Source organism: Muntiacus reevesi, chromosome 4, assembly GCF_963930625.1.
Source record: "Muntiacus reevesi chromosome 4, mMunRee1.1, whole genome shotgun sequence".
Taxonomy (NCBI): domain Eukaryota; kingdom Metazoa; phylum Chordata; class Mammalia; order Artiodactyla; family Cervidae; genus Muntiacus; species Muntiacus reevesi.
This window is the reverse complement of record NC_089252.1, coordinates 145,716,596-145,732,295: the sequence shown is the minus strand read 5'-3', so window position 1 is coordinate 145,732,295 and position 15,700 is coordinate 145,716,596. Positions and strand designations below refer to the sequence as shown.

The following is a 15,700-nucleotide window of genomic DNA, read 5'->3' as shown; positions in this document are numbered from 1 at the left end:
TCTTCCTAGAATGTCAGTGATAGTACTATAAAGCTCTCTAATCAAAGGCTTTTTAATTCTAATTTTTCTGTAAGTCTAAGATTTTCCTCTTAATTTTTTTTTCTCTGCCTTCATCCTAGAATTTCTATGATATAATGAAAAGAATATTTGGTTTGAAACTATATCTGGATTCTAACTCTAGCTTCCTCCTTAAAATGACTTTTAGTGAACTTCCCTGGTGATCCAGTGGTTAAGAATCTGCCTGCCAGTGTAGGGGACATGGGTTTGATCCCTGGTCTGGGAATATTCCACATGCCATAGGGCAGTAAGCCCATACACCACAACTACTGAAGTTCCCTCTCTGTAGAGCCCATGCTCCACAAGAGAAGCCACCTCAATGAGAAGCCTGAAACTAGAGAATAGCCCTCCTTTTGCTGCAACTAGAGAAAGCCCTCACAGCAACAAAGACCCAGCACAGCTGAAAAATAAATAAAAATTGTTTTTAAAAAGATAACTCTTTAAAAAATTATTTTCTACAATCATGACTCATCTGTAAAATAATGGAGATGCTAAGTTCACGGTTGATCTGAAACATGTAGCATATGTGAAATGCGTTATAGACTGTGGCTGCTATAAACAAACTAATTAAAGGAAGTCACTTTTTAAAAAATTAACCCTTACACCTGGAAAGCGGCTATTGGAATATTCCACATGACTTTTATTTCATTATTTCCCCTCCTCAAGAATCTATCAGTAAATTTCTTCTGTTCATCACTTTATCCTGGTAGTTCTCAATGGGGGTAATTACTGCCTCATATATGGCAGTTAGAAATTGATGGGACTTCCTGGTGGTACAATGGATAGGAATCTGCCTCCTTATGCAGGGAACATGGGTTTGATGTTGGGTCCAGGAAGAGTCCACCTGCAGCAGATCAACTAACCTCGTGCACCACAGCTACTGAGCCCCTACTCCAGAGCCCTGGAACTGCAACTACGGAGCCCGGGTTCTACAATCACTGAAGCCCGTACTCCTAGAGCCCGTGCTTGGCCACAAGAGAAGCCTGAGCACTGCAACCAAGAGTAGACCCCGCTGACACAACTGGAGAAAGCCCACGTAAAGCAATAAAGACCCAGGGCAGCCAAAAGAAAAAGAGAGAGAGAAGTAAACTTCCCTGGTGGTTCAGTGGTTAAGAATCTGCATTGCAATGCAAGAGACACCAGTGCAATCCCTGGTCCCAGAAGATCACACGTGCTGCAGAGCAACTAAGCCCTCGAGCCTTCTACTGAGCCACTACTCTAGAGCCCCCGAGTTGCAATTACAGAACCTATGTGCTGCAACTACTGAAGCCTGCACTCCTGGAGCCCATGCCCCACAAGAAGAGAAGCCACTGCAATGAGAAGCCCACACACTGCAGCAGAGAGTAGAACCCCCATCCCACCACTGCAACTAGAGAAAGCCCATGCACAGCAACGAACTCCCGCCATAGCCAAAAAATAAAGATAAATATATAAGCTTAAAAAAAAAAAAGGTCATAATATCTGCCAAAGAAGAGAAGCACTTCCGGTTGTAACAATGAATGGAAGGGAAGACATTGTACTTAGTAAAGCATGCTAAGTTGTGGCAGCCCATCCTATGTGCAATGGACAGTACACGTATTTGACAATTGGCTCATCCTGCATAAATTTTCACTGTCCAATGGGATATTCACATAGGTTACATAAAATCTGTTTATAATTATCTGAGTCTAGAAACTTACTCTTTTTAAAGTATAAATGAAAAGTAAGTTCTTACCAAGTTTAATTGCTTACTGAATTTTCCAGGAATGCAAATATTATGCAAATCAAAGGAAAATGTTCTTTAGGATTTCTCCAATAAAATTTCACCATTCACCAATAAAATGTTCACCACAATACCAACCAGCAATGCACTATTCCTAATAGTATGTAGTGTCACTGCAATAAACCTGCATTTGTTTCAGCCTATATTCATAGCTTTCATATTTATTTTAATTCTGCATAAAGATGCAAGCCTCTGCTACATCTTTGTAATGTCTTCTAGTGAAGTTTGACTTAGAATTTACACATTGAAATGCATGTTATTAAATTTAGCACTTTTATTTACCTTCATATATTAATTTTTTAAAGTATGAGAGTAGATATTTTATTTAGGAAGTTCACTTCAGAGGAACAAAAGGAAAGTTAAAAATATTATAAAAGGGCACAGTAAATCTGATAGATGGAGAACAACTGCTCCATCTTTTCCAAATTTATCAATTGCTTTCTCAATTTGACTTCAGATAAACCTAACTTCCTCTACAGCTCTTACAATAGCAGTGAGATTTGGATTTTGCAAGCCAAATCGCCATGCCAAAAGTGTAATCAAATGTTAGGTGCTAGAATTACTGCAGTCATAAATAGAGAATGCAGTTGCAGTAAATTAAGTCAGAAATACAGGAGAGCAGAGACAAAGTTTGATAAGTCAAGTGATGAAGAATAACATTACAAACTAACACATAACATGGTGATTAAGGAAAAAATATTACCAACTTCTCATATATTCTCCCACAGAATGGAAAAAGAACTCTTTTCAATTCATTCTTTGTGGCCAGAATTACCCTCATACCAAGATGGATAAAGATATTGCAAAAAGAAAAAAAACCCACTACAGATCAACATCTCTATAAATTTTGTTGCAAAAATCCTCAACAAAATACTCAATAGAATTAGCACCATATTAATAGAATTATATACCGCAATCACGTGGGATTTATTCCAGGGATACAAAAATGGTTCAACATGTGAAAATCAATGAATGAAATACACCAAATTAACAAAATGAAGGAAAAATCATATGATCATCTCAACTGATACAGAAAAAGCATGTGATAAAAGTCAACACCCTTTCATGATGAAAGCTCTCAGCAAAGCAGGTGTAAAGGGAAAATATAATACAATAAAAGTCAATATAATAAATGTCATATATTGACAAGCCCACAGCTAACATCATACCGAAAGGTGAAAATCTGAAAGTTATTCCTTTAAGATTAGGAACAAGTAAAGGATCCCAACTCTCATCTGTTCTATTCAACATATTACTGGAAGTCCTAGCCAGAGTAATTCGAGAGGAAAATAAATTTGAAAACATCAAAATTGGAAAAGAAAAAAAAATATTTGTTTGTAGATGATATGATCTTATATGTTGAAAACTCTAAAGCTCACACACACACACATACCCCATACCTGTTAGGAGAAATAAATAAATTCAGCAAAGTTGCAGGATACAAAATCACACACACACACACACACACACACACACACACACACAAATCACACACACAAAAAAACATGTTTAATTTTCTGGGACTTCCCTGATGGTACAGTAGTTGAGAAACCACCTTGCAATGCAAGGACATGCATTTGATCACTGGTCAGGGAGTTAAGATCCCACATGACACTGAGCACGCTAACCTATGGCCCACAGTTACTGAGCCTGCACGCTCTGCAGCCCACATGCCACAACTAGAAAGTCCATGCACTACAACAAAAGATTCCACATGGCACAACGAAGATCCTGCAAAACTAAGACTTGATGCAGTCTAATAAATAAATAGATATGTTTAATTTTTTATATACTAATAATGAGCTATCAGAAAGAGAAATTAAGAAAATGATCCCATTTACAATTGCATCCAAAAAAAATACCTGGCAATAAATTTAATTGAGGTGAAAGACCTATATATTGGAAATGAAAGGCATAAATGAAAGAAGTGAAGAATTAATATTGTTAATTCTCCTAAGAATTAAAATGTTCATACCACCCAAAGCAGTCTACACATTGAAAGCAATAGTTTTCAAAATTCCAATAACATTTTTTATAGAAATAGAACAAAAAGCTGTAAAATTTGTATGGAATCGTAAGAGACTCTGAGTAGCTAAAGCAATACTGGGAAAGAAGAACAAAGCTGGAGCTCCTTGATTTCAAACAATAGTACAAAGTTATAGAACTTAAAATAATATGATATTGGCATAAAAACAGACCCACAGATCAACGGAAAATAAACCCATATACACATACGGTAAATTTACAAAAAAGGAGCCAAGAATATACACTGGGGAAAGGACAGTCTTTTCAATACATGGTGCTGTAAAAACTGGGCAGCCACATACAGAAGAAAGAAACTGGGGATTGCTATCTTACACCATGCCTAAAAATTAACTCAAAATGGATGAATAACTTGAATGTAAGACCTCAAACTATAAAAATTCCTGAAGAAAACACATAGGCAGTAATCTCCTTGGCATTGCTCTTGGTGATAATTTTTTAGATTTCACACCAATAGCAAAGGTAACAAAAGCAAAAATAAGCAAGTAGGACCGCATCAAACTAAATAGCGTCTTCACAGCAAAGGAAACCATCAACAAAATGAAAAAGCAACCTACAGAGTGGGGGAAAATATTTGCAAACCATGTGTCTGATAAGGGGGTAATATTCAAAATATATAAAGAACTCGATACAACTCAATAGCAAAAACCCAAACAATCTGATTGAAACATGGACAGAAGATCTACACAGACATTTTTCCAACAAATACATATAGATGTTCAATGGGTACATAAAGTAATTACTGTCATTAACCATCAGGAAAATGCAAATCACAAAATGTACCACACACCTGTTAGAATGACTGTTATCAAAAAGATTGGAAACAATAACACTTGTTAATGTTCGCAAGGATGTGGAGAAAAGGAAATCCTCATGCATTGTTGGTGGGAATGTAAGTTGGTGCAGTCACTATGGGAAAAAAAATGGGAAAAAAAAGCTGAAGCTCCAATACTTTGGCCACCTGATGCTAAGAGCTGATTCACTGGAGACCCTGGTGCCGGGAAAGATTGAAGGCAAAAGAAGGGGGCAGCAGGAGATGAGATGGCTAGATAGCATCACCAACTCAATGGAAATGAATTTGAGAAAACTCTGGGAGATAGTGGAGGACAGAGGAGCCATGGGGTGACGAAGAGTCAGACATGACTTAGTGACTGAATAACTATGGAAAACAAAATGGAGGTACCTCAAAATATTAAAAATAGAACTACAATATGATCCAGGAATTTCACTTTTGGGTATTTATCTATAGAAAACAAAAATAGTGGAGAAGGAAATGGCAACCCACTCCAGTATTCTTGCCTGGAAAAGTCCATGGACAGAGGAGTCTGGCGGGCTGAAGTCCATGGGATTACATGACTGAGCATGTGTGCACGAGGGTGGAGGGAAATGGGTTGGTAGCAATAAAGTGGTAGAACTAAAAAAAAAAAAAAAAAGAAAACAAAAATAGTAATTAGAAAATAAATATGCACTCCCATGTTCACTGTAGCATTATTTACAATAGCCAAAATATGGAAATGATCCAAGCATCCATCAATAATGAACAGATAAATGTGTGTATATATACACCTACACAAATATACAATAAAATATTATTCATCTGTAGAAAAAGATAAAGGTTTTCCATTTGCAACAACATGGATGGACTTTGAGGGCATTACACTAAGAGAAATAAGTCAGAGGAAGAGAAATACCATATGATCTTTCTTACATGTGAAATCTAAAATAAAACCAAGTTCATAGCTACAGAGAAGAATTTGGTTGTTACCAGAGGTGGGGGTAGGGATGATGTGAAAAGTGGGTGAACTAATTTTTATTTTTTAGTTTAGTTGAAATAAATTGAACTTAAAAAATCAATTGTGGATTTCCCCGGTGGTTCAGTGGTTAAGAATCTGCCTGCCAACGCAGGGGACACAGGTTTGATCCCTGGCTTGGGAAGATTCCACATGCCACAGGGCAACTAACCGCTAGCATCCCAACTACGTGAGATCATGCACCCTAGAGCCTGTGCTCCAAACAAGAAAAGCCACTGCAATGAGAAGCCTGTGCATCACAACTAGAGAAAGTCCACATGCAGCAGCGAAGACCCAGCAAGCCAAAATAAATAAGTTTTTTTTTTAATAAAAAAATTTCAAATAAAAACTTTTTTAAAATCTGAAAAGGAAATTAAGAAAGCAATTCTACTTACAGTAGCATCAAAATAATAAAATTATTCATAATAAACAACCAAGGAGGTGAAAGACAATGTTAAAACATTAATACTATTGAACGAATCTATAGATAGTGCACTCCTTAGCAAAACCTCAATGATATTTTTTGCAGAAATAGAAGTACATCTTTAGGATTCATGTGGTATCTCAAGGAACCCCAAATACCCAAAACAGTCTTGAAGAATGAAGTTGGAGATCTCATACGTCTCACTTTCAATTATTATTGTAAATTTACAGTAGTTAAATGGCATATTTTAATTATAAGAGACATATAGAATACAAAGCCCAGAAACAAACTTTCACTCATATGGTTAAATAATTTTTTTTAACTTAAAAAAATTTATTTGGCTGTGCTGGGTCTTAGTTGTGGCACTTGGAAACTTGGATCTTCTGCAGCATGGGCGATCTTTAGTTGTGGAACTCGGACTTTCAGTTGGGGAATGTGGGATCTAGTTCCCTGACCAGGGGTTGAACCCCGATCCCCTGTACTGGGAGTGTGGAGCCTTAGCCATTGGGCCACTAAGGAAGTCCCTGGTCAAATAATTTTTGACAAGAGTGTCAAGGTTTTTCAATGGGAGAGGACAATCCGTCAACAAATGATGTTGGGAAAACTGGTACCCCCACGCAAGAATGAAGTAGGACTCTTATCTTATACCATATACAAATATTAACTCAAAATGAAGAAAAAAACCTAAGCATAAGACCTAAAACTATAAAACAGAAAACATAGAGAGAAAAGCTTCATGACTTTGAATTTGGTACCAAAAGTACAGGCAACAAAAGTAAAGATAGATTGTTTAGTAGCTAAGTCCTGTTCAACTCTTCTGCCACCCCATGGACTGTAGCCCGCCAGGCACCTCTGTCCATGGAATTTTCCAGGCAAGAATATTGGAGTGGGTTGCCATTTCCTTCTCCAGGGGATCTTCCCAACCCAGGGACTGAACCCACATCTCTGCATTGCAGGCGGATGCTTTACCACTGAGCCAGCAAATCAAAATTTAAAACTTTTCTGCATCAAAAAACACAATTAACAGACAACCTATAGAGTGGGGAAAAAATGTGCAAATCATATATCTAATGAAGGGGTAATACTACAGTATATAACGAATTCTTACTACTCAGCATCAAATAAATAAATAACCCAATTCATAAATGGGAAAAGGACTTGAATAGACATTCAAAAAAGATGTATAATGGCCATGAAATTAAGACCCTTGGTCCTTGGAAGAAAAGTTATGACAAACCTAGACAGCATATTAAAAAGCAGAGACATTACTTTGCTGACAAAGGGCCGTATAGGCAAAGCTATGGTTTCTTCACTAGTCATGTTTGGATGTGAGGTTGAACCATAAAGAAGGCTGAGTGCTGAAGAATTGATGTTTTTGAACTGTGGTGCTGGAGAAGACTTTTAAGGGTCCCTTGGACAGCCAAGAGATCAAACAGTCAATCCTAAAGGAAATTAACCCTGAATATTCATTGGAAGTTCTGATGCTGAAGCTGAAGCTCCAATACTTTGGCCACCTGTTGTGAAGAGTCAACTCATTAGAAAAGACCCTGGTGTTGGGAAAGATTGAGGGCAAGAGGAGAAGGGGGCAACAGAGGATGAGATGGTTGGATGGCATCACCAACTTAAAGGACATGAGTTGGAGTAAACTCCAGGAGATAGTGAAGGACAGAGAAGGCTGGTGTGCTGCAGTCCATGGGGTCACAGAGTTGGACAAAACTTAGCAACTGAACAACAACAGTGTCAATGGCCAACAAGCATATGAATAAAAGCTCAATATCACTAATCATTCAGTTCAGTTCAGTCGTTCAGTCATGTCCGACTCTTTGCGACCCCATTAACCACAGCACACCAGGCCTCCCTGTCCATCACCAACGCTCAGAGTCCACCCAAACCCATGCCCATTGAGTTGGTGATGCCACAGCCATCTTATCCTCTGTCATCCCCTTCTCCTCCTGCCCCCAATCCCTCCCAGCATCAGGGTCTTTTCCAATGAGTCAACTCTTCACATGAGGTGGTCAAAGTATTGGAGTTTCAGCTTTAGAATCAGTCCTTCCAATGAACACCCAGAACTGATCTCCTTTAGGATGGACTGGTTGAATCTCCTTGCAGTCCAAGGGACTCTCAAGAGTCTTCTCCAACACCAGAGTTCAAAAGCATCAATTCTTCGGTCCTCAGCTTTCTTTATAGTCCAACTCTCACATACATACATGACCACTGGAAAAACCATAGCCTTGACTAGACGGACCTTTGTTGGCAAAGTAATGTCTCTGTTTTTGAATATGCTGTCTAGGTTGGTCATAACTTTCCTTCCAAGGAGTAAGCGTCTTTTAATTTCATGGCTGCAATCACCATCTGCAGTGATTTTGGAGTCCCCCAAAATAAAGTCTGACACTGTTTCCACTGCTTCCCCATCTATTTCCCATGAAGTGATGGGACTGGATGCCATTACCTTAGTTTTCTGTATGTTGAGCTTTAAGCCACTAATCATTAGGTAAATGCAAATCAAAACCACAATGAGATATCACTTCACACCCATTTAGGTGGCTACTGTGAAAAACAAATGAACAAGCAAAAAATAGAAAGTAACAAATTATTGGTAAGGATGTGAAAATTGGAATTCCTGTGCACTATTTGTGGGAATCTAAAATAGTGCAGTCACAATGAAAACTGTATTTGCAGCTCCCCAAAATATTAAAAATAGAATTACCATATGATCCAGCAATTCTACTTCTGAGTATATACCCAAAATAACTGAAAACAGGCACCCTAACAGATAGTCAAACACCTATGTGTGTAATAGTATTACACACAATAGCCAAGAGATAGAAGTAACCCAAGTGTGCATTGACAGCTGAATGGTAACAAAATGTAGACTATATTTACATTGAAACATTATTCAGCCTTAAAAAGGAAAGAAATTCTGAAACAGTAGATTCCATGGACAGAGGAACCTGGCAGGCTACAGTCCATACGGTCGCAAAGAGTCAGACATAACTGAGCATCTGAGCACACATGTGGTTAAACTATAAGACATTAAGATAAGTTGGGACTTCCCTGGTAGTTCAATGGTTAAGAATCTGTCTTAAAAAAAAAAAAGAATCTGCCTTCAAAACTGAAGAAACAAAAACTTATAGCCCAAGAATAAATGCTGCAAAAAATGAATGCAAATAAAAGTTTAAAAAAAAAAAAAAAGAATCTGCCTTCAAATGCAGGTAAAGTGGGTTTGATCCCTGTTCAAGGAACTAAGATTGAACATGTCTTGGGGCAATTAAGCCTGTTCACCACAACTAGAGAAGTGTGATCATCAAAATGAAGACTCAGCACAGCAACCCCTCACCCCCCCCCCAAAAAAAAAGACATTAAGCTAAGTGAAACAAATCAGTCATAAAAAACAAATACTGGAGACTTTCTAGGTGGTCCAGTGGTTATGATTTCTCCTTCCAGTGCAGAGGGTATGGGTTCCATCCCTGATTGGAGAGCTAAGATTCCACGTGCCCCTCAGCCAAAAAACCAAAACATAAAAAAACAGAAGAAATATTGTAATAAATTCAATAAAGACTTAAAAAATGGTCTACATTTAAAAAAAATACCGTATGAATTCACTAATATGAGGTATCTAGACTAGTTGAATTTACAGAAATAAGTAAAATGGTGGTTTCCAAAGGTTAGAGGGAAGAAGGAAATAGGGTATTGGAAGATGAAAAAGTTCTGAGGAAATTCCCCAGTGGTCCAGTGGTTAGGACTTCACTGTCTCACTGCAAGGGCTGTGCAGTGCTGCCAAAAAAAAAAAGTGAAAAAGTTCTGGATGTTGATTGCATGACAATGTGATTATACTTAGTAGTACTGAACTGTATACTTAAAAATGATTAAGATGGTAAAATTTGTGTTATGTGTATTCTACCACAATTAAAATTAGACAAAATGTTTTAATATATAAAAGGAGTAATCAGATGTTAGGTGCTGGAAATATTGCAATAAGGAACAGAAGATCTAGTTGCAACAAATAATTTGTCAGATATACAGGAGAACCAAGACAGAGTTTGCTAGGTCAAGTGATGAAGAATACACTACAAGCTAACCAGTTGCTCATAAATTCTTCCAGAAATCTGAAGTGGGAAAAACATTTCCCAGCTTATTCTTTGAGGCCAGTATTATCCTGATGCCAACACCAGATAAAGACATAAAAAAATAAACTATATCAATATTCTTTATGAACACAGTCACAAAAATGCTTAACAAAATATTAGAAATTAGATCAAACAATGTACTAAAAATACAACAGTATGAACAAGTGGGGTTTATTATTAGAACATAAGGCTGTTTCAAAACTGGAAAATTAATAAGTGTAAATAACCATATCAACAGACTAAGAAGAAGCATATGAGCATCTCAATAGATGCAGAAAAAGCAGTTGACAAAATTCAACATTCCTTCATGATTTTTTTTATTCTATAACAAATTAGGAATAAGGATAACTTCTCCAAGCTGATGAACATTTACAAAAAATTTACAGCTAGCATTATACTTAATGGTGAAAGCCTAAATTGCTCTAAGAATTCCTTTTTATTCAATCTTTTATCAAGGTCCTACCCAATTCAATAAGTTCAAAAAAGGAAATAAAAGAATATTGGAAAAGGAGAAATAAAAAGGCTTCCATTCACACATCAAACAAAACCTAAAACAAACCAAAAATTAAACAAAAAACTGTGTAAAAATTCCCAAAGGAATATATTTTTAAAAAGCTGACAATATATAAAAATCAAAATCATGCTTCTATACACTAGCAATAAACAATTAGAATTTGAAATTTAATAAAACTATCATCTGCAATTATACTAAAAACATGAAAATATTTACAAATCTAACAAGAAAATTGTACATTGAAAATTACAAAACCACTAATGAAAGAAATCAAGAAGATCTAAATAAATGGTGACAATACTAAGTACAGACAAGGATGAAGAGCAACTGGAACTCTTACAGTTTTCTGATGGGAATGCAAAATAGTAAAGCCATTTAAGATAACAGTTTGAGAATTTCCTATAAATGTATGCTACCACAGGACCTAGCAATACCATTTCTAGGTATTTAGCCAAGAGATGAAAACTTATGTTTATAAAAGAATTCATACATGGAATGTTTATAGTGACTTTATTCATAGTTGCTCCAAACTAGAAACAACTCAAGTATCTTTCAACTAGTGATAGATTCAAGTGACATAGGGTATGATTCCATTTGTATGGCATTCAGGAAAGGAAAACTATAAGCACAGAAAACTAATGGCTTCAGGAGGCTATCAGCCACGAAAAGGGTGGCCACGGAAGGGTGTAAGGGGATTTTTCAAGGAGTTAGAACTGTTTTCAATCTGAATTTTGGTGGTGATTACACATCTATATGTCTTTGTCAGAATTCTCAAACAGTACACCAAAAAGGGTGAATTTTACCTTAATTTTTTAAAAAAGGCAGTAGAATCACAGAATACTTGGATTTGATTCCAGGACCCACTATGTGTAACAACCATGACCTTTAGGCCAGCCTCAAATATTGTCAGTTTCTTCATCCATGAAATAAGATTAGTAGTAATACCTATCCCTGTTGAATCATTCTGGGGATTAAATGAGGTAATCTATAGATAAGTTTATGCCATACATAACATGGTAAACACTTTAAGTGCTACCAGGTTATTAAGTGCTTACTATGTGCCACACCCTTCTTCACTGGAAGAACTGATGCTGAAGCTGAAGCTCTAATACTTTGTTCACCTAATGTGAAGAGAAAAAGACCCTGACGCTGGGAAATATTGAAGGCAAAAGGAGAAGGGAGCAGCAGAGGATGAGATGGTTAGATAGCATCACCAACTCAATGGACTTGAATTTGAGCAAACTCCAGGAGATGGTGGAGGACAGAGGAGCCTGGCATCTGTCACCAGACAGACATGTTAGAAACATGTGCCACAGGAGTGAAAGGGTCAAAGTAAGAAGATGGGTAGAGAGAGCACCATAACCCAGAGCAGGACAGAATCTGAGAGGCAGATAATAACAATAGCAGTGCTAGGGAAAGCACACTGACTGAAACTGCCCACCCTGGCCAAGCACCATTAGTGTGAATTGTTTTAGGACAGAAGATCCTGGTAAGGAACATGGAACCAACAAGCCACCACCAACCGGAAAGGTTCAAAAAAAGTCAAAAGGAGACACCACCTGTACTGCTACCTCCCAGAATCCTTCTCGCTGGCATCCGTCTTGGCTGAGCAATTTGTGAACAACCAAGAAGGACCCTGAGTCAGAATGATTGGCCAAAGACAACCCAGAAGCTAATGCCATCACCATAAAACCCGAGACTGTCAGCCACAAGGCAGAGCAGTTCTCCTGGGTTCCCCTACCGTGGTGCTCTCCGCTGGGGTGCCCTTTCCAATAAAGCCACTTGCTTTGTCAGCACATGCATCTCCTCAAACAGTTCTTCTCTGAGTGTTAGACAAGAGCCACTCTCAGGGCCCTGGAAGGGGACTTCCTTCCTACAACAACAAAATGAACATATGGCAACCCACTCCAGTATTCTTACCTGGAGAATCCCATGGACAGAGGAGCCTGACAGGCTACAGTCCAGAGGGTCGCAAAGAGTTGTACACAACTGAAGCAACTTAGCGTGCATGCATGCACCTATTCTCCAGCTGAAGAAAGAGAAAATCCTTAAAGTTTCCTGTGTTCCCAATATCAATTGCATCGCTTTCCCAATGTCCAAAGATAAATACTATCCTGAATTTTAGTCTCTATACTTTTAACACTATAGTAAACTGAATGATGTCCCTCCAGCAAAAATATTGTTAGCAAACACAAGTTCACCTGCCCAACACACAGTGAGGCCAAACAAATGGAAATGTTGGAACAGAAAAAGGTTTACTGCAGGGTCAAGCAGGGAGAAAGGGTGGCTCCTGCTCAGAAACCCATAACTCTCCAATGGTTTGGGGGGAGAAGTTTTTATAGGCAAAACTGGGGGTGAGGGCTGCAGTGTGTGTGACTTCTGATTGTTTGGTGGTATGATAACAGGGCAGAACTCTAGGAATCTTGTGCTCAGCCTTAAGTTACCACCCTCCACCTGGGCAGAGGCCTTACTGCCTGCAGAAGAAGGATTATTATGAATATTTCTTGAGGAGGAAACTGACCTGCCCCCAGGCTGCACTGTCAGCCTAGACTGCTCCTCCTTTGTTTCTAAATTCCCTCCCTTCCCTGATTAGCAACTATTTGAATCTGCCCTTTGGAACACAGGGAAGGTCAAGGAGGCTGAAGCCTTTTTTCCTGCAAATAAGAAACTGGGGATATGGAAAGGATTTGTACCAGGGAGGGCCCCACAGTGTCTTACTCCCTTTCTGGAATGTGTAAATGTCACCTTATATGAAAAAAGAGTCTTGCAGGTGTGATTAAATTTATGATCGTGGAGTGGAGAGATTATCCTGGATTATCTAGGAGAACCCTATTGCAAGGTCACATGTGTCCTTATAAAATGGAGGCAGAAGGGGCAATATTTAGACACATAAGAGAAGGTTCAATGTGAAGATGGAGCAGAGAGAGATTTAAAGCTGGAGATTGGAGTGATGTGACCACAGCCAAGGAATGACAGCAGGTACAAGAAACTACAAGACACAAGGAATGGATTATCAGAGAGAGTCTAGAGAGAGTATAGCCCTGCTGACAGTCAGCCCAGGGATTAGCAGATTTCAGACCTCTAGAATTTCTGACCTTTAAATTGTGAGAGATTAAATGTTGTTGCAGGCTTCCCAGGTGGCTCAGTAGTTAAGAATCTGCCTGCCAATGAAAGAGAGGCTTCCCTGGGCTGGGAAGATCCCCTGGAGAAGGAAATGACAACTCACTACAGTATTCTTGCCTGAGAAACACAGAGCTCCAGAGGTGCTGGAATGTAATGTGGAGGCTGAAGAAAAGAAACCTGAGGAATGGTCAGAGGCATGTGTGGAAAAGACTCTTGAGGGTCCCTTAGATAGCACGATCAAACCAGTCAATCCTAAAGGAAATCAACCCTGAATATTCATTGGAAAGACTGATGCTAAAGCTGAAGCTCCAATACTCTGGTCACTTGATTTGAAGAGCCAACTGATTGGAAAAGACCCTGATGCTGGGAAAGATTGAAGGCAGGAGGAAAAGGGGGTGACAGAGGATGAAATGGTTGGATGGCATCATCAACTCAATGGACATAAGTCTGAGCACACTCTGGGAGATGGTGAAGGACAAGGAAGCCTGGCATGCTGCAGACCATGGGTTTGCAAAGAGTCAAACAGGATGGAGTGACAGACAACAACAAAATGCTGCTATTTCTTTTTCTCCCATAAGAATGCACAAAAGGAAGGTTAAAAAAGCTCAAGCTATTAATACTTCTGCATAACTTAACTAAGTTCTCAAAGTTCAGAATATTTATAGGATTAGAAAAAAAATACCCAACACCTAATAAGATAAAATTTATAATATCTGATACTTGATTGAAAAGTAACAGACAAGGGACTTCCCTGGTGGTGCAGGGGACACAGGTTCAATCCCTGGTCCGGGAAGACTTCACGTGTTTCAGAGCAACTAAGCCCCTGCTCCACAACTACTGAGTTTCCCCCTAGAGCCTGCACAACGCAACTACTGAGCCCATGTGCTGCACTGCAACAGCTGCAGGCCGCATACCTAGAGCCTGTGCTCTGCAACAAGAGAAGACACTGCAATGAGAAGCCCACGTGTCACAACAAGTAGACCCCACTGACAGCAACTTGACAAAGCCTATGTGCAGCAAGACCCAGCACTGCTCTTAAAAAAAAAAAGTTCAAAAAAAAAATATCAGGCAAGAGGGGTGATACCAGGGAAATGGCTGAGCAGAAAGCATGAAGAATCTATCGGTCCAACTAGGCAAAGCTGTTTTGGCAGAATCTATCTGATTTAACAGTCTTGAAATTCTGGCGTCTATTCAATGGTTTCCATATGTCAAAGGAAATCTTGACCAGTAAATTCTTGGTGAGTGTGTACTAAGTCGCTTCACTGGTGTCCGACTCTTTGTGACCCTATAGACCATAGCCCACCAGGCTCCTCTGTCCATGGGATTCTCTAGGTAAGAATTCTGGAGTGGGTTGCCATGCCCTCTTTCAGGGGATTTTCCCAACCCAGGGATCAAACCCACATCTCTTACATCTACCTGCATTGGCAGGCAGGTTCTTTACCACTAGCCCTACCAATTTCATTCAACTGAAGCCTTTAGCATAACAGTTCATTCACTCAGTCATGTCCGACTCTTTGTGACTCCATGGCCTGCAGCATTCCAGTCTTCCTTGTCCTTCACCAACTCCCTGTCCTTCACCAACTCCCAGAGCTTGCTCAAACTCATGTCCACCAAGTCAGCGATGCCACCCTACCATCTCATTGTCTGTCATCCCCTTCTCCTCCTGCCTTCAATCTTTCCCAGCATCAGGGTCTTTTCAAATGAGTTGGTTCTTCGCATCAGGTGACCAAAGTATTGGAGTTTCAACTTCAGCATCAGTCCTTCCAATGAATATTCAGGGCTGATTTCCTTTAGGATGGACTGGTTGGATCTCCTTGCAGTCCAAGGGACTCTCAAGAGTCTTCTCCAACACCACAGTTC

At 39.0% G+C, this 15,700-nt stretch overlaps 1 protein-coding gene across 1 annotated transcript in view; it reads right to left on the bottom strand.

The window, feature by feature from the left end:
• The window catches only part of FAM186A (family with sequence similarity 186 member A), a 90,004-nt gene that overhangs the window by 55,541 nt on the left and 18,763 nt on the right, over window positions 1-15,700 (bottom strand).